The following is a 25358-nucleotide window of genomic DNA, read 5'->3' on the forward strand; positions in this document are numbered from 1 at the left end:
CTGCAGAAAGAGTTTCACTATTGTGATGTTTTCAAATATCTTTTATTTTATATTTTAAAAAGAGAGAAAAAAAAAACCTCTCCTGCTTAAACCAAAAGTCATACTACAAAATAGGAAACAAATTATACAATTATCCCCACCTGGAAATGTGCAAAACTCTTCTCAAATTAAAGCATAACTCCAATCCCTACACCAACTTGAAACTGAGATATATATTTTTAAGAAACAAAATAGAGGGTTGAAAACTTTTTGTCAAGATTTTATTATTTTTCTGGCACCAGAAAAAAAAAAAAAAAAGATGTATTATTTTCTGAAATAGACATAGCTGTCTACAAGCAGAAGATTTTCATTAAATAGTTACATTTATCTTCAAAGGAATTCTATGCACGAAAAAAAATTTAACAGTTCGCTAGCAACATTATGCAGAGGAATGAGGTTTTTCTTTTGGTTTGTTTTAAACCACTGTCACAGAACCCCTCTCAGTATAAGGCAGCCTGAAGTAAAACAAGTTTCTTCTGATGCTAAAGGCCACCAAGGCTTTTTCCTTCCCCAGCAGTTATTTCTTTGATTCTATTTTGATAAGAATGTTCAGAAAGTACTTACAGTTTCTGTTCAAAATGTTTTTCAAGTAATTTGAATAATTTTGAAAGTCAAAGCAGCAGAGATTTTCTGAGTGCTTAAGGCATTTGTAATTACTCTGATGGATATTGGACTCTTCAGATATACATAACAGAGGCTCACAGAGAGATGGATGTGAAATATTAACTCCAAATACTATGAAATCTGTTAAAATTGCTGCATTTTATAAAAACTATATGCTGTACATCCTACCTTCTTCATTTTACATTTCACACCTTAGCCCAATTTCAAACACCCTGGCCCTGAACAATATTTCAGCTAGTCAAGAACTTTGAAGCAACATCAATATTTTCCCTTAATTTTGGATTTAATTTCTGCTAAATCTAATGTGCAAAACAAGCCATAGTGCAGCCCTGAGCTGAATTGAACTGTTGTAGTGATGATAAACAAGAATGAAATGGGAGCAGCATTTCAATCAAGAGAGTTGGATCTTCACAGGAAGCAACAAACTTGAACAAAAATAGAGCAGACTTACAGTTGGCTTGCTTTGAGAGCAGTGGGTTCCCTGAAGTCAATCATCTCACTGGCCACTTCCTGGTATCCTATTCTGAAGTCCTAAGAAATAAAAAAATTCGATCTTTTGGAATTAGGTATTTCTTCAGGCTCAACCTTAGATTTGACAAAGCAAACTGCAAAAACTATTTCAAAGCTATGGGGAAATTTGTATTATTACTGCATAGTGTATTATTTAATGACTGCCCAGTAACCATCCAATAACATTCTGAAGATTGCTGCAGCTATTTTTATATTTATGAAATTCACCTGGAAGAATAGTTTCTGAATTATTCTGAATTCATGAAAGAGGATTCAAAGTGTCACAAATGGATTCTCATTGACCCACAGATAAAACTGAGATAAAGTTGTTCCCAAATGAGCATCACTGTCACTTTCTGAAAAAAAGTAAATTATATTAGCTGACTCTACTTATCTTATTTTTATTCATAAGCTGTGTATTCTGACATCTTGTAAAACAGCTTATTTCTGCTCTACTGAATAAGAAAGTTCTGGAGGCACTGAAAATTAAAGTGACCTTCTCCCTTCCTACTATACTTATAGCAGCCTGGAAGGTGAGGGCTTGAAAAACAAGGTAGAGTATGAAGACCTGTCCAAACGTCTCTTTTCTTTGAATTACCTTCCTTATGCGTCATAAGGTGTATCAACGTGGTTTTTTTTGTTGTTTGGTTTCTTATTTTTATGGGATTTTTGTTTATTTGTTGGGGTTTTTTTGGTTTGTTTTCTTTGATTTTTGTTCAGGGTTTTTGTTTTGGAGTATTTTTTTGTTCTTATGGGTTTTTTTGGTTTTTTCCTTTCCTCCAAACATTGTGGCTCTATTCCATACCAGGAGAAACAAGAGTTTTCTAGCCTGTTTGGATTAGCACTGCAAGGAGTCCCACACACTTCTTTAAATAAACACTTCTAAGTAAAAGCAAAAAAATCTGGACTGAATTAATGGCTGTTACAATACAGAGCATCTCAAATATTTCATTGTGTCAAACAGTCTAGGATTAATGAAAATCTAGGGTTAATAAAAAAATAGCATCAATATTGCAATTAGGTTAAAATATTATTAACATAATATATTTGAAAAATGACAAACAATTTAGAAAAAAGCCTTTTGCTTTTCTTCTAACATAATAATCCCTTTTATGCACATAGAGATCTTAACACTTCATGAGATTGTGCCCTATCATCTCTCACCTATCTATTGCCTGTAACCAAATGTACTGTACATCCCAGAGTACAGGATATGGTTAACACTGACCAAAGATGCTCCTTAAAGTGGAGATCTGATTTTTTAAAAAACTGTATGACATTGATAATCTAAAAGGGAAACCAGCAAACAATACAGTTTAAAGATTCATAATTATCTGCCCTGATCTTATTAGGTTGTCCTATGGTAAATGCCATATCTGATCTCAAAGAAATCAGAGAAAGTAATTAATCTCTTAATTTCATTTTTAGATTGCATGTCTATCCAGTATAAAGACATAATTATACTCAAGAGAGAGAGAGAAATAAAATGAACATGGACTGTAAAATGATTAATTTTTTATCCTGGAGTCAATTACACATTGGATAACTTCAATTCTCTGAAATTACATTTAATGCCATAATACACTCTAACAAAAGAGCTGGTGGGAGTACAAAAAAGTACTGCATATGAAAAATTGGTTAAATGTGCACTTCACCATTAAAAAGTCTCAGAAAAACATTGAATATCCTTTGATTTTATAATTAATAACAGTGCTTAGTGGGTACTATTTCAAAATACAAAATAAGGGTAAAAGATTCAAGGTCAAAAGTGGCAAATACACGACAGTAATGAGAAGCATGGGTTCCTAGCCTCTCTAGTTAATGCTCAGTGAACTTAATCATGGGAGTACCATTGCACAGTATAAGAATTTGGTATGACTCCTGCTTTGTGACTGCTTACCAGAACAAGTAGGCTGATACATGCATATTGTTTTCTTCATTACCCAAATGTATCCTCAAAAATATGGTTCTAAAAGGGGAGGCATCAAGTCTACGTATGTTAGACAGGTGCAGAAGAGCTCTTGTGGAAGTCTTAATGCCAATAAGTGAACACACTCTATTTAAATATTCACTAGATGTCTCCAGAAGTCTGAGAATACTGACCATGCTGAAGTGTCCTATAATTGATATAATTAATGACCAGCCCTTCCTACCTCTGTAAAACTGTCTCTGGAGGTCTTATTTAACATAACTCATTGAGTGAACATGCAGAGAAATAATCTACTGAGGACAACTAGGTGGGAGAATCTAAGTACAGGAGAATAAATGTATCAGATCAATAATGAGAAAAACCATTATTAACTAGATAGTTGCAATGTTTTTCAGTGTGCTTGATTGTGGGCCTCTAATGCTTGTTCTAGGGCAGCTAGAATGGGTTGAAGAACTGATAAATAACAAGATAGTTTTGACTGCACTCACATAGAGACGTGCTTGGATTAGCAGCTGAGTTCCTTCACCCCAACATAAAAAGAGTAAAGCTATTTGGAAGAATGATAATTTGGGGAGTGCTGGATTGAGAATATTAAGCCTTTCCCAGAAATCACCCACTTCATGAAAATCAACACTCAATGGAATAAATTTCTTCAGTTTTGCAGATTTTACTAAGCTCTGGAAAAGCAGGGACTTTGTGTGCTACCATTGAGCCCATGAGTGGAATTTATCTGTCAATGTTCATGATGCTCATGGCTAAGTTTGCAGACCACCAGATTTTGAATTTGAGCACCATTCTATACCAGCTGCCATGTAAACTGATATAAAATGAAGTGGTAAAGTTTAGAAAAGACAGCTGACACTTGCTGCCAGTATCTGAACTTTGTGAAATGACATTGTGAGAATGTGCTGTACATTGAAGCGTGCCTGTGGGAAAGGAACTATGTACTAATTCACTCTATTGGGCAGGTCACAGCTATTGTTTTGATATGCAATTGGAAGGCCAAACTCATTCAGTTAGCTACACAGATTCATAGATAAAGGAAAGAAAAAAACAAGAGACTTCACCATGGCAGAGCTTTTTTTTTTAAAAAAAAAAATCAAGTATAAACAAGGGAGATATTAATGTATTATAAAAATAGAATGTGTCATCCTTAATTAGAAGACTTTGTTTTCAAGCTCATTCCATATGGCCACCTTTTAACTGATACATGGTGAGGTAACTATATTATTAATAGCTATAACATTTTACAGACACAATGCATACCCATCAATGGGTAATCATGCAAGGTTTTTGCTCACTCTAGAAGGTCCAGTTCATGATGCATACCTTTTTTATGGTTGCTATATATTTTATAACTCATGAGTACAAGATTCTACATTCTGATTTGTTTGCCATATCCAATTTTGCCGTTTCACATTTCTTTTTTCATTGAAGAACACTTACACTACTGCTATTTGTATAAACTTTAGATCAGATATCAGTGTATGTACAGTAGGCAATAAATATTTAAGCTTCTATAAATTATCCCATTGTTTTAGTTGCTTTTGTTGAAAGATAAAACACATGAAATCCAACCTCTCTTTGAACTAAAAGTTATTTTTTTTAAAGAGACCCCAAACTATCCAAGATTCATATCCATTTTGTCTGCCTTATCTCCTAGTCTGGTATGATTTATGGCAAGCACATTCCTACACTAGAAATGATTCATGCCTTGCTACATGTTATTAATCAGTAAGATTCTGCTGATTCTATATTGCTTACTTTGCTCAAGTATCAACTCTCAAGAGTTATTACACCTTTTTCTTAAGCAGCTAATGGGGTTTATAAGGGAAGGTTTGAGGGAAGTTCCAGGAAACCAGAATATTAAACACTAGCAAACAAATAAACCTGAGTGCCACTGACTGAAAATCACTGTATGAAAATAATAAGTCACTTGGCATTTACAGTCATGTAAGTGGAGTAGAGACATGAAGGGATAAAGAAACTGCTTGACTGATGACCCAGGCACTGAGTGGGAAAAATAAAAGTGACAAGTTTTCAGGAGCTTTGCTTACTTAAGCCCTGATTTTCTGGTCTTTTTTTAGGAATGAATTACAAATATTCCAATTAAATTGCAAAATTATTTTTCTTTGCCTAAATAACAGTAAGATGCCCAATAAGAGCTTTTTTGCCTTAATGATTGGTCTGATTTAGTACTAACTTTAGAGCCATACAAACTATAAACTTAAGAATACAGAAAGTGTTTTGGATTTGTAATTGTGGATAACAAAGGAATGTTTTAGGTAGTGCTGAAGAGTGTCCACACAGCATCAATGTCTTTTTGCCTTCTCACACTGCTGACCACAACAGAACATAAAGTTGGGGAAGAAGGAAAAAGAGATGCTTGGAGTCATTAAATTTGCCTTCCCAAGTGACTGTAATTTATGATGAAACCCTGTTTGCCTGGAATTGGCTCAACATCATCCCGATGATGATGTCAAATAGTAAATTAATAACTTATTTTGTTTTTGCTTTACCTATTAAACTGACTTTGTGTCAACCCATGGGTTGCCACACTTTCACCCTTCTGATTCTCTTCCCATCCCAGATGGGGAAAATGTGTGAGAACCCATGTGGTGCTTAGCTACCTACCAGGGTTAACCCACAAGATATAAGCTTCATATATTATTCCTTTCCAGAAGGATGAGTTTTTTCAGCTCACTGTTGAGTAACAAATATTAAATTTGGTAAAATTCTCAAGTTGATGATTTGTAAATTATTTGTAAATAATTTGTTATGAGACCATCATTACACAGTTGTCGGCAAGATACTGTCATTGTCTGTGTGTTAAAAAGTTTAATTAATTTTTAATGTCTGCTGATAAACTGGTTTTGCTTTGGTGTTTAATAAATGAGATGAAAATATATTACTAAATTTCATTTAACAACATGACTTCTGATGAGAAACAATTAACCAATTATTGTTTAATAATGAACTGGTGATGTTCTTTTAAAAGAACAGCTCTAGTTTACTGAGAAGCTAAAATTCAGAAAATTAATTTCAAGTTGTTAAAATATGCACATACAAACCAGAATTTGAAAATTTTCCATCCTGTCTTCCAAGTTAATGGCTGCCATTTGGATTAAAATCATATTTAATAGGATAAAGAAGATATCTTTAGTAATTTCACTGAATTAAATGGGCAAAATTATATTTAAAATAAAACTTATTTTTTTGAGATGTCACTATTGGTTACATATTTAATAAGATTTTTGAATTATTTGCTATTGTAAACAAGCAATGTTTATTCTAGGGAGACTATTCTGCTTGTTTTTCATCAGAGTCTGATAAATTCCACAAAAATACAGTTAAAGATTGCCCACGTTGCCTGTAAATCAGTGGATAGGCTGATTTCTTCACCACCCTAATTAGTTTTGCATAATTTGGCATATTGCTTCCTGAAATAATGATTTAATCTAATTAAGATTTTTTTTCAGGATATCTTTTAAATGAATTAATTAAGGACTGTATCTCCAAAGCCCAGAAATTATTATCACTGTGAATAACGTTGGCACCTTATTCAAGAATATAATTTTATTTTCCCTCTTCTAACCTATGCATAACTAAGACATAAGGTGAAAAGTATCCCCTGATTTCCCACCTTCCTGGGTAATCTCTCCTAGGCAATGTTTGCAGTTCAATAACTTGTGGAAATGGGCTGTAGTCTTCCCTATCTTATTAGGTTATCTATGTACACTAATGATATCTATGTGCAAATGAGAGAACATATGATTATTTGATATTACTGATAAAATCATTGTTCTAGGGTAAAAAGAAGAGTACTAAATTAGTTTTTCTAATCTAAAATGTTGCATTATTAACCAGGCTAAACTGGGCATTTTTGCTGTGTTTTTTTTCATTTCTTTGTTTCACAGTAGACCCATTATGTGGCTTGCAATGACAATATAATATTTCATAACTTGGATGTATCATCTGTCAATCATAAATCTATTTTGCATATTAAAGGAAAACTCACTGGCAGAATGAAGAATGATACTGTGCTGGACTCACTGGACAATATGTATTCAGCAGCTGATATCTTCTGTTCAAAAATCTTCACTGATATGCTGAGGTCAGATTCATCTGACTGAATGAAGGACTGGAGGAAAGTTAATGGTTTTTGAAAATTATTATATGAGGTGTAAAGTCTCTCTTACTTTGATCTCAGGTGGAAGTTGAATAGACCTGCCTGTATACAAAGAGTGTATTCCAGATCCAAAACTCAGCAGATTGAATCGAGGAAAACTACTTTTGAAAACTTTGAATTATTATAAGGAGTTGAAGAAGAATTCCGTTTAGATTCAGATTGTTTTTTTCAGGGAACTGAAGAGGATAATTCTCTTGAGCAAAATGCTTACTTCAGTAAATTAAGGAAGATATACTCTATTTCAGGAATATAATTTTGGGGTTAATTGACTATTGCAGGATCCGTGAATTAAAGACATATGAGAAGAGGAAATGTTATTGGTGATACTTATAATATTGACTGTAGATTCCGTCTGTCTTATGTGAATAATTTCAGGAGGTGCAGAGATTGTGTCCCCAGGGGAGACTCAAGATGAATTTCAGAAAGTAGGAAAATGGAACAGTTGTAGTGTCTGTAAACTCAGAGTTCCTGTACCTACACTGGGGGCATTAAAGTGTTTGTGATAGAGTAAGTGAATGACAACAGTGGATGCCCCTGGAGATGCAGATGAAAATCAGGGCACCATTTTCATGTGTGATTATTCTGTTTGCTTTGACCAGAACTGTCAGAAGATCCATTTACAGACTTACAGTCTGGAACATTGTTCCATTTTTCAATGCCATGTTCAATTGCAGTAAGTACAAGATCTAGTAATATTAAAATCTATAAGAATTTCTTCATCTCAATGGTGAAATTATCTCTGAGTCATATAAAAAAATGGTACTGTGCCTATCCTGATGTGAGGACTTGGATTCATCTTTAAAATTATTGTAGAATTCTTTCTTCAATGTGCACTATTAGTTGTGTTTTTCAGTAATTTTTAGTCATTACTCTGAAAGGTATGATTGCATTTAGCTGTATATTTCTATATATTCTCTATAAACTTATTTTTAGACAGGATATTTTTGCAGATGAAGTTAAGTGTCTGAGCCATGATTAAACTTTAAAAAATGAAAATTAATAAATAAAAAATAAATAATTTTATTAACATAATTATATAACTATTAAGAGATTTTTTAGATTCTACCCTGATAGCAGGATATATTTCACTCATAGACAAAATCAATGAGTAAAATTTTGTTGGAACTAATTTACTCCAATAAACTATGAACTGTTTTCTGTAAAATTGCTGACACCAAAAACATCTGGTTAAGTACAGGGGAGCAGCACTGACTCAGAATCTGTAGCTGCTACATTAGTGTAATGAACATAGAGTGGCAGGAGAGTAAAACCAGAGAAAAGATACTTTAATCAAGCAGAAAATTGAAAAACACCCTTTACACACTGAATCACACTGTCAGTTCATCCTCATATGTGCTGTGCTTAATGTTCACTCACAGATTTTTTTATTAGTATGGCACTGTCAGCGAAAGATGGCTTTGTTAGGGAGAATGAAATGCAGTCATTGCAAAAATATGCCAACTTAAAAATCCTTTTACTATTCCTACCATATTTATATCATAAAACAGATAAAAAAAGTGATGGTAATCCCACATATCTGAAAGCCATATCTAGCATCTAGCTGTGATGAAAATGAACAACAAAGAACCTCAAAGACCATTGACTGCCTCTGAAATTGTGTCTTCCCTAATCCAAAACTTTCAGCACAAAATACAGGAAAGTTGCTGTGTGAGAAGAACTAACCAGAGGAGAGAAGCCTCCTGGATTTTCTTCCTCATACCTCATTGACCCTAATTTCCTGGGTTGATTATGCCTTGCCTATCTATTGGATGTCTGAGCCTCTGCATGTTCATGGATCATCCCCCCAGCAGCTTATTTCCTGTCTCTGTTACATCCATTTTCTGAAAAGTCCCTGGAGACAAATTCTATTTCAGTCTGGAGTAGGTTCAGAGGTGTCAAAGTGAGACCAGCCTGACCTGAAGGTCCTGTGCCTGCACACACTCCATTGAGATCAGCACAAGAGAAAGTGCTTCTACATTTGAAGTCTCTTGGACCTGGTTGGGAATCCAGAAAGACTTGGAGGTTTACTTTCATATACCACACTGTAGGTTTAATCACTGGAAAATAAGCTGAAATCTTTCAGTAAGGTACCTAGTAGATACTTTGGTTAAAAGTGAGCAGTAGCCAAACTGCCCTCAGGAAAAATCTACTGCTGAAATTTTAGTATTGGGTTTATCCTTTTATCCTTATCCAGATCACACAGATCTGCCCACATACTTGAATAAAATGATTTTGCTGCTGCTATCTGCCTTTGCTGAAGATTTATGGTAGTTGCTTGTTAGTGGAAAGGTTTGTTTTAAATTTACTTTGGTTCTTTTTCAAATCAGTAAATAGCAAAAACTAATCTGTAGGAAACATGTATCTGCTATAGACTGGTTGATTCTACCTCACTTTTAGTCCTTCGTTTAAAGAGACCAAATCAAAGTATGCAACTGAATTTGCATAATTAGCAGACCTGTCAGAAGGCATTCATACACTTTCCTCTTAACAGATACTTGAATTTCAGGGAATATAATCTGAGGATCTCCATGAGAACTGATTTCAGAAAGCATATTTAATGAGAAAAAGGGCTAGAGTTTTTCTTGATTACACACTGATTTTTTTGACTAATCCATGGAAGCAGTTGCTTTCAATCATGGTTTTGTTTCATACTTCCCTAATGAAAAGATATGTTAGTGATTTTATATGTTTTTAAAGATGTTCAATCACTTTTTCCTGATTTATTTTGAAATATGACAGGTTTTTGGTAGTTTTGTAGGAGATTTGGAAACTTCTTTGATATTTTGTAAACACTAAATCATATAAGTCTTTTTCACAGGTATATATTTTTTTAAAAATGGAAATAGAAATATTTAAATACTTAAATATTCATTCAATGACTGTAATGAGATCTGATTCCTGTAAAGCTTAAAGTACAGCTTATCACTGCTTTGCCTGCTTCATCTCATTCTCTCACTCAATCAAGGAAGCCCAAAATCCTGCAAGTCCTTTTCTGAGGAGGAAAAGAACATGCCTTGATTGTTGGAAATAATAGAATTTAACTATTTCTGAGATTTAATACTTCTGGATAAATACCTTACATGCACAAAACCAATAACACTCTTATTTAGCATGATATAGTTTTATTTAAGTTATATCTGAGAAAAATAGTCAAGCAAAGGATTTGAATGCTGAGCAATTGTCAGTCTGCTAACTTTATAACCTTTGTTTTCAGAAAAGTCTGATTGGGGGATGGCACTTGAAATGTATCAAGCTGGTTTTTAGTTGTTGTTACGTTTTTAATATGTAACACATTTTTATTTCCTCCAGTATCACAAGTGTTCTCTTTATTTCTAGTGCCACTAAAGATTTCTCATTAAAATGAGCAGAGAGATTATTAGCTGGGTTTGAGCCTATCTGCTGTATCAAACAAACTAAATTGTAGACGAGAAGAAGAAAATACAGAATTTTATATAATCTACATTTTAGGAACTTGAATTCTGATACCTTGAAAAGTTTTATAGGTAATATTTTTCTTCTGTTTTCTTGTTTGAGGTATGTATTTCAAATTTTATATTGTTTGAGATTCAAATAATGCAGACTTTAAACGTACTTTAAACATATTATCAAGAGGCAATGGGTACAGACCAAAACACAATATGTTCCATTTGAACATGAAGAAAAGTGGTACAGGTTTCCCAGGAAGGTTGTAGAGTCTCCATTCTTGGAGATATTGAAAAGACATCTAGACATGGTTCTAGGCAACCTTTAGCAACCATGCTTGACTGATCCCCAAAGGTCCCTTCCAACCCCAACTGTTCTATGATTTTGTTACAGAATGTCTTATAAATTTGTATCAAACATCGTCAGATTAGCTTTAAGAAAAATTTCAACTGCCACAAGTTAAAAGTCATAAATGTATTGATTCTAATTACAAAGTAGATCGAGTTTTATCCATTGTGAATATTAATAGAAGTGATTTCTTGTTAAGATTTATATCTGAGAGAGCACTTCATACAATGACAGTATCTGTCTGTAAAAATAGTGGTGCTTTTGTGTATGTTAATAATGAAACTATGAACATACACCACTGTAATATTGGACTAAACTAAGAAAAGTCTATTTCCACATTACAGCCCATTAAAAATAAGCCAGATTTTTGATTGTCTTCAAATATCTTTCAGGACATCTACATTACATTTTATGTTGTGCCTCATTGCTAAACTAGTGTCTAATTCTGTATGTTAATGATCATGTAGGTAAAAATCAAGGAAGAAATATTTTGCTTGAGAGCTTATATTAAAGCTTTATCAAGAACAGAACTGGCTCAATGCTGCAGCACAGCAGCCAGTGAGACTCTCCTTGCAGAGTTAAAAGGAGACCTTCTTGACCTCCTTTGATTACTGGAATTGAAGCAAACCTCATGGCCTTTTCATCTCTGAGAATCATGGGATTTTGTTCAGAGAGTTTAACTTCTTAAATTGCTTTTCAGAGGAAAGAATCGTGAATTTTGCTCAAAGGTATGTGAAACTGAACTAAAACATAGTGCAATAAACAAACAAGCAAGCAAACAAAACCTGCCAAAAAAGCCTAGACACCAAACCTCTGAAAAACTGCAAATGTGGAAACAGAAAGGAAGAAAAGAGATGTTGTTGAATATAAAATTGACATCTTCCTGTTATGGGGCAGAGCATCATGGACAAACTGAGGTGAATGAGCACTCAATTTCAGTGTCAGAATACCTTTAAACTAATAAATGACAAAGGCAGCAGCTGTTCCACAGTAACATATCTTCAGCAGAAAGTCACTGTAATAGCAGTATATCAAAACAAAATAAAACAAATAATCAAAAAGACTTTGCTTTAGCTACAGAAAGACAAAACAAGCAGAGAAAGAGCTGATAATTTGATCTTTCATTTTTACTGTAACTGTTTGCATACATGGGCAAACAAGATCTTACACCATTGTTTTGTGATTTATGGAGCTTGCTCTTTGATCTTTTGTGTGCAAGGCCAACAGTGAATCAAAAGGGTGTCACAATTTTTAAAAAAACAACCAAAAAAAGAAAATTATGGCCTCTTCTGAAAGAAAGATGGTTCAGGCTGAAAAGCCAAGCTGATAGCTACAGTATGGGACATTCAGTTGTTCAGAGGCCATGCCCAGAGCAAAAGGGCTTTACAAGTTCAGATTAAAACCCTTTATATGAGTAGAGCCATTTTCCTTTGATATTTCTTTGCAGGCTTCAGATAAACTTTTTAAGATCACACATCTTTGTGTCTGGATTTCCCAAGTTTAGTCTAGGAAAGCAAAGGGTAATCAGATGGTAATGCCACATATAATGTCTCGTGTTTGCAGTTTTCCACTCATAACCTTGAAGACTATTATTTTGGCCTTGCTTTTCTGTTACGAGATCCTGTCAGTGTGTACAGGTTTTTTAGAGAGTGAACTGTTTCTTTCTCATAATCTGTTTTTCAAGTACTCATAGAAAAGCCTTTCTGGGATAACTCTGATTACAACAAAATCTCTCTTTCCTCTGCCCTCTACTTTACCCAGTTCTTAACATTGTCATGGGCATGTGCCTTTGACTAGCTTCTGGAGCAATAGTTACATGGAGAATTGGAAATGGCCATAGTTTTGGGGGTCATCAACACACTAATCATCTCTGTATCTGCTCCCTGTATCGACATGTCCACAGCTTTCATCCTGGGATCAAAGTCTGTTTATATTTCCTGCTTTCAGATGTGCTATCCAGAACATGTCAAAGGGTCTAGGAAATTAAATGCAATGGTAACAATATAGTTGCATGTAATTTCTTTAGACATAATATAGAATGTTTCCAGGAGTGATCTAGGTCCTCTTTAAAAGGTGCTACTCAAGCATGTTGAAAGAAATTGTTTTCTACCCCAGACAGTTAAGAAATAAAGGGAAAAAAGTAAATTTGCACCTTATAACTGTTGAGATTTGTAATGGCTTTCTAACACAAAATAAACCTCATCTAGAACTAAAGCCAGATATAGCCATAGAACAACTGACAGTCACTAACCACAGCTGCAGCTAGGGTATATCACAGGTGTTGTGGTTTTCAAGACTGGTCCTGACAGTTGTCTTGTCAGTTATGTTGAGGAGGAGGACTCCTAATTCATGACTGTGAGACTTGATGTTCCCTTGAAATCTCACACTTCTTGAATACTAATACCTGCAGTTGAAACCTTGTAATTACAAAACCCTTTTCCTATTTTATAGTTCTTTAAGTGGTTAGTCTATATAAGTAATCAATCACAACTTCAATTCGCTGTTCACATGGACAATTAAAACATAAAGAAAGTGAAAGGAAGTGAAATTTAAATCAGTTCAATAAATATATTTTAAGTGGATTTAAATTCTGGTAGAAGTCTCTGAGGGTGAATTTTTATGCTTCAATTAATTCACCCATTTCCATACAAACCAGAGCCAATTTTTGCATATAAAGTTGATAACAGCTAATGGGAATGGATATGCAAACATATGTTCTCTTCCACATATAGATATCCAGTTTTCTTTGCAAAATATGTGCTATGTACCCACCCACAAAAAGATATAACTGTTTGCATGTATTCCTTTGTAATAACTCTAATATTTGCTTAGAAACTTCTGACATGGATCTTCATGAATGTCAAATCAATAAACTATGTATTAAAAAAATAAACTTTTAAATACAAGAATAACAGAGTATAAACTACCACCAAAGTTCATTGTCAAATGGACATAGTTCTATTCACTGGAAGGGTACAAATGAGGTTATACAAAACACAAGAGTTGCCTCCATGTAACCTGAGACACTATGAAGTCAGACAAGATTATAGTAAGCTTAGACAATTTTGCCTGTGTTGTCAGTTGAAAAAAGCAACTTTCATATCTTATGTCACCTCAATGTAGACTATAGAATAAATCAATAGACTTGTTCTTTGAAGTACTTACGCTATTTCATCAGCTAGAAAGGAAAGCTGAGCATGTCAGCTCAGATTATGATGGTTATGATGCCATGATGACTTTAGGATTATGGTGGAAATGCAGGATGATTAAAGCAAATTACAATGTGCCAGAAAATATTTACTCAATATCCATACTTTGATTTTTTAGCATTATTAAATCAAGTAACATGCCCTTGCTCTCCATTTGTTTGTTTGACATCATATGGTGTATCATCACTTCTGCCATTTCTTTCCCTCTCATCACAAGAATTTTTCCTTGTATATATTTCTTTGCACAAACAATTCTGTTCAACAAACATAAAACTACAGAATGTTCAAAATGCTTTAAATAGCCACATTTATTGCCTGATAAAAAATCATCTTCAATGAGCTAGTGCAAAGGTAGCTTCATCCTTCTTGCTTCTTTCTTTGATAAGTAGCATACTCTTCATTAGTGTCTTTCAGCAAGATGTCTCTTGCTGTTCCTACTCAGAAGGGTCCCTAATCCTCATTTCACTGTTAAACTTGATGACTGTCTGCAGCATGTATTCAGTCCACCACCTGTGAATGTTTTTCCTTCAAAGAATAAAGAATAATAACCAGTTCTTTTTGATGTACTATGTTAGTTGATTTTTATTCTGATCACTTTTATAACCTTGGATTAATAGCTTGGCCCCATGTTCACAGGAGCATCTTGACACCAAAGCAATGTAGATACTGTATTCTACATATTAGGTTCTTATCTTTGTGCTTTTATTGACCAAGGAGAGATAAATAAGACTTTCTAACTGATTCCTTTACTTTGAAATGCAACTGACATTCAATGCTCACTTTATAACTTCTACCTTTTTTGTTGGATATCAGCCTTGGCCCACCTTCTTCCCACCACTGAGTGATCCTCACCCTGGTCAGCCTCTTGCCTGGTGGGTTTTAACACTAAGGCTGAGTGATCTTCACACTTCTGACACATGTTCTTCAGCTGGACTCAACTGATATTAACTGGTATTTTTACATCTTGACTCAAAATTCCTTTCTTCTTCTATAAACTCTATATAACCTTTCTGCATTTGTTACAGGTTCAAAGATGAGGCTGACCACTGCTGAAAACCTTGTCTATTTTAGTGTGAAATTCAGTGAAAATAGTAAGTTCACTAAGGGCCAGCTCTTCTAATAATATCAGAGTGTAGCTCCAGGAAAAAAGAGATGTATAGACTTTCCTTTGGATTAAGAGAAATGCAAAGAGAAAGATCTTTTTTAAAGAAAACAGAAATCTGTTGTTAGCCTGGGTTTTAGTGGGTTTTTTCTAGTTTTTTTGTGTTGCAAAATGGCAATGATGCAATGCAGAGAGTTGACTCAGTGGAAAGCTTGAATAATAAACAGTGTTAGGATGTTTTAATATAATGGCAGAATTCCAATATGAGCAGAATATGAGATCCTTTTCAATGAGCTGAGGCTTTTAAAATTATCATTTGGGCAATAAAAATTTGTAGTTTAAGTCACTGATTCCAATTTCCTAAAACTGGATTTTTTAAAGCAGAATAACATGCCAAAATCCATTGAATATTAATGTGATTTTTTCACTTGACCTTTGGAGCCAGATATTTTTGAAAAATACAAACTTTTGAAAAAAGGCAACAAGGCTTGGAGTCTTCATGAAAACTTCTTCTGTTTCTGAATATTTCAGCACCACTGAAGTATTGTGGGAGAGGAAGGAAGGAAGAGAGAATAAAGATGGAGAAAATGTTGTGGGACTAAAAGGCAAAGAAGTAAGAATATAGGAGCACCTTTTAAACCAGAGATATTTGTCCATGATAAATATTATTGCACCAAAAAATGAACAACCAACAATGATCAAGCATTAGAAGTTACCTTGGTAACATCAGATTATGTGTGTGGGAATCACGATGAGCAGTTTCTCTTTTTTTGATATAAAATAGAATTAGAACTTCATGGACTTAAGAACAAATTTAATCATAAGGAGAAGATTGAATCATACTAAAATTAACAGCCTTAAGATTTCTTTTAAAATAGGATAGAATAAAAAATTATATTAAGATCCTTACATAATTTATTTTTAAAGCTTTCAAATGAGTCATGGAATCATATAATGGTTTGAATTGGAAGGAACTTTAAGATCATCTAGTTCCAACACCCCTGCCATGGGCAGGGAGCTACGTTACTCAGAGCCCCACCCAACTTGGCTTTGAGCACTTTTAGGGATGGGGAGTCCACAACCTCTCTGGGTGACCTGTGCCCTGTCTCACCAGCCTCACAGTAAAGGTTTCTTCCTCATATCTAATATAAACCTATCTGCCTTCATTTGCCTTTTGCCATTTGCCTTTTTTTTGTATCACTAGAGATCCTTGTGAAAAGTCCCTCTCCAGCCTTCTTTTAAGAACCCTTTGGGTATGCAGAAGCTGTTCTAAGGTCTCAACAGGGTATTTTATTTGCCAGGCTAAACAGCCCCAACTCCCAGCCTGTCTTCCCAGGAGTGTGCCCCAGCTCTGTGGTCAGCTTTGTGCCCCTCTGGACTCATTCTGACAGATCCATGTACTACTTGTGTGGGGACCCCAGAGCTGGACACCCCCTCCAGGTGGGGTCTTAGCAGAATGGAGGGGCAGCCCTTGACCTGCTGTCCACTCCTCTTTTGATGATGCCATTGTTCTTCTGGGCTGCAGGCTCACATTGCTGGGTCATTTTGAATTTTCATCTACAAACATGACCAAGTCTTTCTTCCCAGGGCTAGTCTTGATTCATTCTCCTCTCTGTCTGTACTTGTGTTTGGGATTGCCCTGACCCAGGTGCAGGAACTTGCACTTAATCTACTTAAGTATCATGAGGTTTGCACTGGCCCACTCCTCAATGCTGCAAAGGTCCTTCTTAATGTCACCCCTTTCCAACAGCATGTCAACCTCACCACACAGCTTGGGTGTGGTCAGCAACATTACTGAAGATCTCTCAATCCCTATGTCCATGTCACTGCCAGAAGTGTTAAAAAATGCCTGTCCCAATGCTGAATCCTGAGGAAAGCCACTAATCACTGCTTCCACTTGAGCTGAAAATACAAAATCTAGAATCTAAAATATAAAAAAATTGAAAATCTAAAAAGTAGGATTTCCTGAAACTATTGAAGAGAATTATGTCAGACACCAAACCTTTTGATGTGGGATGCAGAAGTACTTATGTGCATAGTTTTCCATAGGAACTTCTTTTCAATGCTTCTGGTGGTTCATCATCTTAGGAAGTGTTCTACTAAAACTACTCCTTAAAACTGAGAGGAGTTTAGAAAATGCAGTTTTATAAATAAGTTCACCATGAAACACCATTTGGAAGACTTAGCTGCTAGTTGAAGACATTCACTCAGCTTTCTTCCTTATGTCATGTAAATCAAAATCAATATTTATCTAATCACTCAAAAATGCTGTACAGTCTTTAGTCCTCACATTTTATCTTTCTCTCACACTAATTTTGGCTTTGGAAGTTAAGAAAAAAAAAAAGTAGAAAAAGTGGTTTAACCTTTTAAATAAATCTTGGTTTGGAAAAAATAAATATAGGTTGGAAATATTCCAGAGGATAAGGAGTAAGATGTGGAGGATGGTAAATGTTCTCATTATATTACGCTATCTGCTTAAAGCATTCTACCTGTATGTTTAGGTCTAGCATCTTAATCTCCAGAGGGAAGAAAAGGGCTATGACAGAAGATGATTTGTGATGAAAGAACTACATTTGTTTATTGTGAGGTGTGTTTTTGTTGTACATCTAGTCTTAGACAAGCTTGTTCATTATGATGAGAAATGTCATAATTTTTCTTAATGCTGGACTTCTATACTCACACACCACCACCATCAGTACCATGTTCCCCTATAACAAAATAGTATTTGGTAGCAAGTAGTAAGAATTACTCCAGTGTAAATGAACAAGAAAACTCTCTACAGATGTTTTATTTCTGCTGCATCTTGGAAAAGACATGCAGGACACAGGGGACGATGCTGTATGGCAAAAACACTACATATTATCAAGGCTGAATTTTGAGAGATGAGTAGGAACCATAGGAACAACTTTAGTCCTCACAAGATTCACAGAAATCTGTTTCAGTAATTGCCCATTGTCTTCAAAACCTCACAAGAAATATCCAAAGATCATTTTAAAAAGAATTTGAGATTGTTTCGGAAGGCTGCCAGCACTCGGGTGTGCTGAAACTCAGCCTTTTATTGTTCCAGCAGCCAGACAGTGCTGCAACACAGATGTCATGGCAAAGGGAGAAGCATATGAGTGTAAGGAAACTGGCTCAGGTTCTGCATAGGCAAAGAAGAAAAGAGCAGTAGACAGGAAATATTCAGGATAACAATGCATTCATGAGGTGCTAATAAAGTGCAGGAGAGAACAGCTTGCTGAGATATTTATGTCTTTAGAGAACTTACTTGAACCTGGAACATAAAGCAGAAGTACTACATCTATGAACTTACTAGAGAGAAGAAAGGACACATGACAATAGAACAGAGATAAGGCAAAAAATGGGGCAAAATTAAAGGATAAAAATAGAGTATCCAATTGCATGATCCTTTGGCATTGAGGACTGCAGCTTTCATTGGCTCCAAATGCACACAATTCAGCTCCTATCTGCTGTAAAATTGTATGAGAAAGCAGAAGGTGGTTTAAATCTTAATCAGTATTAGCAGCAATTTGGCAGGCTATTTTTTTTGCTTTACACTTTCTCTAATTGCTCAACTTGATAATAGCTTTCTCCTCCTATAACATAGAATACTTTTAAAATGATTGACACTAAATTTATTATACTGTTAGTGGACTCAAAATTAATTTTAATCAAATGGGGTAGAAATGCTTTAGTTGTATTTCCAATATGTTGCTGCAGTTACATACAAAGCTGCTAATTTATAATTTACTGCATATGCCAATTAACATATTAATATTCAGTATCTTTACAGAAAATGTATAAACAAAAGTAAGATCTCAAAATATGCTTCTTAAAAATGTAAATAAAGTATCTAAGGATGTAAAGGCAGAAAAAGCATCTCATCTGTGATAGAAAGTGGTCTACAAGTAAAAAAGTGATTTTCTTCAGAGAGTAAAACAGTGTCTATTTAAATGTCTTCTGAATTCAGTGGGCCAAATTTTTCATTATCATTAATTATGCTTAATACTCTAGTTCTGAGTTAGTCAGCAGCAGCAATCAGTGACTTTATTATTTATTTTGCTTGGAATCAGCTGGGGTATTGACCAACCTTTCATTAAGGTGTTCCAGTGCTGGGTATCAGCAGAGCAATTCCCATGTGGCTTGTGCTGGCTACAGCTACTGGAGATTCAGCAGAGAACACCACAAATTATTTTCTGATGGTATCTTCATACATCAGTTATCCTTACAACAATGCTGTAGGAAAGGCAATTATGATTGTCTTCATGAGTAGCTTCTTTCTTTTTTCTCTCTTATTTGATCTACATCTGTGATCTGGGAATTCAAAGTCTTCACTGATTCTTTCTATTTGGTTTGTTTGCCTTTGCTCTCTGAGGATTCAGTTAATAAGACAGGGTGCAGCAGAAAAAAATGAGATTTCATTTCCTTTCTGCTCATAGAAATTACTGCTAAATTTGGGACAAGAAGTGCTCTGCCTGGTGCAAAGTAATTTAAACTGGGAACCAGTTCCCAACTAAACAGATGGGAACTGGTTCTACAGCCTTTGCCTATGCTACAGAAGGTTCTGTTATACCAAAAGGGGTGAAACTTGCAGGAATATGACATTTTTTTGAAAACTCTGTTCTTTTGTTGAGAGAGATGAAGATTGGCAATTTTTTTAAGATATTAAGAGGAGTATACAGATGAAAAGACAGAACTTGATATGCTTAAACCAAGTCTCATCCCTGAGAAAACAAGCTGAAGAGCAACTACCACTAATTTTGACTGTGGTTTAAGGATTACAAATAGCAAATACCTCTACCTCTCAATTACTTTCTACATTTCAAGGCTTTTAGTTCTCACCTGAAAGCAGAGATTTATATAATATGAAAGATTAGTTGGGATCCTGTGTCTGATTAATTTTTCATGGACAATTTTGACTTACTCTACTTACTCATTCTCTGCTGTGTTTGCTAGAATACTTTGACAGTGCCAGCTGGAAATACTGAGATGCTTCAGTGAAAGAAATGTTCAAATAAATGGTAAATGGAAATTTTAAATGACATTGCATAAATTTACATTGGTCTGAAAATGAAATTCCATGATTTGTCTATCTACATTCTAAAAATTTTCACTGTGGTAGTTACAGACTTCTAGCTATTATGAGGGGTATGAGTTCACTTAAATCTTGTTATAATAGTATAATAAAGCCTCCAAAAGGAGAATATGTAATTTCTGTATTTTTGTATCTGTGTAAATTTGCATCCTAACATGTAAAATCTCAGCAGAGAGCTCACAGGCCCTTGAGTCTTAGTGAAGAATTTGTGAAAGGAGCATTTTAAAACATTTTCTGACTAAGGCAAGAAAAAAAATCAGTTAACTACTAGTCTGACATAGTGTACACTGTTTACAAAAATTCAGCATTTGAGAATAACGTGGCCAAATAGAAGCATCTCTCATTCATTACATATGACTTAAAAATTCTCCTTCTTTGAAGACAGACATACCACTCCATCTCCCACAATTTTAAAGGATTTCTTGCAAACTATGATTATCTGACATGTGAGGAGTAAATTTTGCCAGAAAAGAGAAAAATTACTCAAAATATTCACCTTTCACAATCGAATTTCTAATTTCTTGACTGAGGAATGTCTGATGAGCATCTGACTTTATAGCAGAAATACTTCTTGCTAACTGTAAAAGTACTGCTTTTTCAGTAGCTTAATATAGGCTAATTTCTGAGGTTGGAATTTTAAAACAAAATTTAAAAGTGTATGTATATGTCATCATGATAATTTCTTACAGAGTCCATTGACAAGGATAAACTCTGTAGGGCTAATCTCATTAGTGGCTTGGTACTTTCCAGAGAGACCAGTCTGCAGAAGGGAGAGGTGAAATAAAGAGTTCAGAAGAGGTTACTGACAGCAGGAAACTGCTGGATTGGGGGATTTCTTTAACATATTGGAAGAAAAATACAAACCCTAAAGGTAATAGACAGGAATTTGACACACTGTTCAACTTGTTCTTTCTTCTTCCAGGATGTCATCTTGGTCTTTCCTCAGTGTTCCTGCTTGAGTGTCCTTCACCTGTTAACAAGTGGGAGTCTGTCCAGCATGTTGTGTTTCGGTCATATATTTATCTGATACTGTAAGTAATTATTGGAAATATTTTGGTCCCTAATCTTGCCTCTTATCTATAGCAAAGAGATAAGATTGCCTTCCATATCAACAAGTAAGAATTAATTAGAAAGGCTCTTCACTCTTATGTGACATCCTTTATGAAAATAAAACATTTGGGACCTCATTTCCATGAAGTTACTTGACCTGGACTTTAGTACAATTTTCTAATGGGACTAATCTAAACTGTGTGACTCAGCAGAATCTTGAATCTTGTAAGAGTAGACATTGCAAAAGTAAATCTAGTCTCACAGAAGCTTCAATAAGTCTCTTCTGTTGAGTCCCTCTATATATAAGGATTTGCCAATATATGGAAGTTTTCCTAAAAGTCAAGAAGAAATCTCAACTGTTCCTAAAGCTGCAACAATTCAAAAACATATTTGAATTAATTATGTTTGGATTTCTAATTTGTTAAGTAAGCGTAATATCACACCTGGGATTTCTAATTTTAATAATAAAAATCATTAAAAATTATTGAATTACCTTTATTTTCTCAAGGTTTTTTATCCTGCTAAAATAATAATATTCTCTTCCTAGCTATGGACAGTCACTTCTCTACACAGTGTATTTGAAAGTTGGTAAAATCGACTGTATTCAAAACAAAGGTTCTAATATAAGATTGTTGGTTTTTTTTATTTTGTTTCTGAAGTGATTTATTAGAGAATCCTTTGCCAATAATACTTTCCTTTAAAGAGGCATCTCTGTAGACTTTTTGAAATTGAACTGGAAGACAAACAAAATGTTTGCTAATTTTATTTAAATAAAGTATTTTCCGGAGTGAAGGTATCTGAGCAACATCTGAAAGTTAATTAAACAATTCTGTGGTAAAACATTTGGAGAATCTTTTAAAAATCCCTCTTGTGTTTAGAAGTCTGATTAAGAGTGGAAGGAATTTGTGGATTGCTATTAAACTTTCAAAGTAGCATTTTAGAACATTTAAAATTCTTCTGACATTTGAAACTTTTAAGACCTTCTCACAAGGGTTACTTGCTGTGGTAAGGAATACATTGGACAGAATAATCCTTAAAATAAATTACGATAATTGGTTGAATTTGATTATACTGACTAAATTAAAATAATTAATTCAAAGAAAATATTCACTCCAGAATGCCAGGAGAAAACTCAGAATCACTATATTTCATGCAAGAAAATTTAGTTTGCATAAATATAGCTGAAGACTGCATAAGCAGTATATGAGGGACAATACAGAGGGAAAGGAAATGTGATTTAAAATGCATTTTAAAATGATTGCTCAGTTGACGGATCAAAGAACTGATGATTTTTTTAGGCCATCTGAGTGGCTGTGGGCTTATTAGTTATTATCCTGAGACTGAAATGCTAAACATAAGGACATTTGTGTGATTTGCACACCCAAACCAGCTGCATATTTGTATAGATTCCAAAAAAATATTATCAACAAAGTATGGTCCTCATCCCTTTCAGTTACTTTGCCCTGAATTAAATCCCAAGTAAGCCATTTCCCTTCTGTCCACCTCACTATAGTGAGAGAGTGACAAGGGCAGGGACCCTAAGGGGTTAACAATAAAAAAAATACAAGAAGAGAAAGTGCTTTACATGCAAAAGTGTTCCCCAGCTTGACTTTGTTCCACATGGCCACTGAGACAAAAACAAGAGAGTGGATGTTCCTGAAGCTCAGCAGTGACAAGTGTTCATTCCTGAGACAGCTGCAGAGGGACAAGAACTCTGCTCTGTGCCAGGAAAGAAGAGAGGAATGAACTCTGCTTTATGGCAAGAAAATACTCTGTTCAATAAAATTTGCCATGTATTCTCCATCCATATGTATAAGTTTCAGTACTACCAAACTAATTTTTTTTTGACAGATAACCTATATGTTAGTCACATTAAAAGATGGCACCTACAAGAATTATTCATTTTGCAAATATAAAGTTTAATAAAATCCAGTTACAACTGTGACTTTTAGTACTTTGCAAGTTCATAACGTAACACCTTCTCAGAAGCTTAGGGGGGAAAAATTGCTAAGAAACTTGAATATTGGAATGTCATTTTATGAGATTAATATCCCATGAATTTAGGAGCACTTTCTGCTTCTGAAACTCACAGAGGCTTCAAACATGACTATATGTTACTGCTAAAAGTGGCTTGAGGAATGGGGGGACATGTTAAGTTAGAAAGCATGGATAAAAAATACTGTGTCTTCTTGAACCAGAAGGGAGATTTTGGTCAAGTAACTTACTGTTACATCTAAAGTAAACACCAGGATTAATTAATAGTTATAGAGTTTTATGATATTTATGGAGAAAAAAATGTCTAGCCCCATATGGTTCCAAATATGGCTGATCTTTAAAAATTAATTCACTGTCTCGTATTAGATTTATTCTGAAGTTAGTTTTATTTACAAAGCAATTCAAAGGGTTTTTTTTGTTTGTTTGTTTTGTCATTATAAATTAATGAATACTATGACCCATGAATGCAGAAAAAATCAGCAAAGATTTGGTAAAGGTGGATACAAAAAGCTTTAAAACCAAAAAATATCTCTGTAATGTGTAATTTTAGAGAATGAAGTTATGGTAGCAGGCTGGAAACACAGTTAAAATGGCAGGCTATGTAAAGATCCTGTTCTGAGGATGGTAACTTGGGTGTTTGGCACCAGCAGAGCTAGCAAAAATTCCCACATTCTTCAGAAAGCAAGAGAGTCTGTACTCAGATTCCTCTTATGTGAAAATCCTCATGAGAAAAAAAGCATCCTCCAGATTGTTCTCCCCTGACACAACCAGTTACAGAGTCATACTGAAGAAACATTCATCATTATCAGGCTGGATGTGACTTCATGAGCAGTATCAGCAAGGGTGATGCGGTTTGAATGGTGATGTTGTTGAGCAACACATTATAATTCAAATTTTATTAAGGCAGTGAGAAAGATGAGGAGCAATGCACACATGACTTACTGGATCACTGACAGCAATCATGGGGCTGTAAGTGATGCTATAGGTCTGGTGGGCTGTCAGAGACACAATGTTGGGATCATCTCATTCATCCTGATGTTGGGTAAAGTGCATGAAGCAGGGTGTCAGTATTTTAAAGATATTAATAATATAATATAATAGAATTAATAATATAAATAATAGTATAATAGAATTAATAACAAAATTTATAATACAATATAATACAATGTAACACAGTATAATACAATATCATGCAATATAAGTTTGGTCTACTGCTACCACAGCAGAAGTGCAGAACTCCCTAAAACCAATTTCTAGCTGTCAGCCCCTGTAGATATCCTGCATTGTAGAGGCCCAGAGGAGCTGACTTCAGGTGTGGGATGGATGGTGCATTCCTGCCCCAACCAATAAACTTTAACTGCTCAGAATGTGTTTTCTTTAGTAACAAATAGACCTGGAAGTCTTAAAGAAAGGTTTTTCCAATGCTTTCAAGTTGTTATATAAGGTGCCTGGAAGATTAATGGCTTTCATGATTCATATGCTGAGAGTAAGAAACTTCTTTCTCAACTGCTGTGCTATCAGTAAGTTTGACTCAAATTTACTGCTAAGTTCTTCTGCTGCTCAGAACTTGCACCTTGTCTCTTTCTCACAGACTGAATCTCATCAAAACTCTTCCAAAACTGTATGCAGTTTCCAGGCAGTGACCCTTTAAAGTATCTCTCTATCCATTCATAACTCTGAACCTCAAAAAGCAAAGTACTTGTGCTGAATCCAAAAATACAGTCTACATCAGCCATGTCTTGAAAAATTGAAGGCAACTCTCTCAGTAGGGTTACAAATGCAGTGCTTGAATTATTTTCATAATCTTGGCTACTCAGGTGACTGTAAAATTAACAGACTTACTC

At 34.7% G+C, this 25358-nt stretch overlaps 1 long non-coding RNA gene across 3 annotated transcripts in view; it reads right to left on the minus strand.

The window, feature by feature from the left end:
- Nucleotides 1-25358, minus strand: part of LOC306801276 — a 76592-nt gene that overhangs the window by 41150 nt on the left and 10084 nt on the right. For all 3 annotated transcript variants that reach the window (XR_013774040.1, XR_013774041.1, XR_013774042.1), the window contains exon 2: nt 1115-1194. This is a non-coding gene — a long non-coding RNA (uncharacterized lncRNA). The remainder of the gene's footprint in view (nt 1-1114; nt 1195-25358) is intronic.

Source organism: Erithacus rubecula (assembly GCF_903797595.1).
Source record: "Erithacus rubecula genome assembly, chromosome: 4".
Lineage (NCBI taxonomy): Eukaryota > Metazoa > Chordata > Aves > Passeriformes > Muscicapidae > Erithacus > Erithacus rubecula.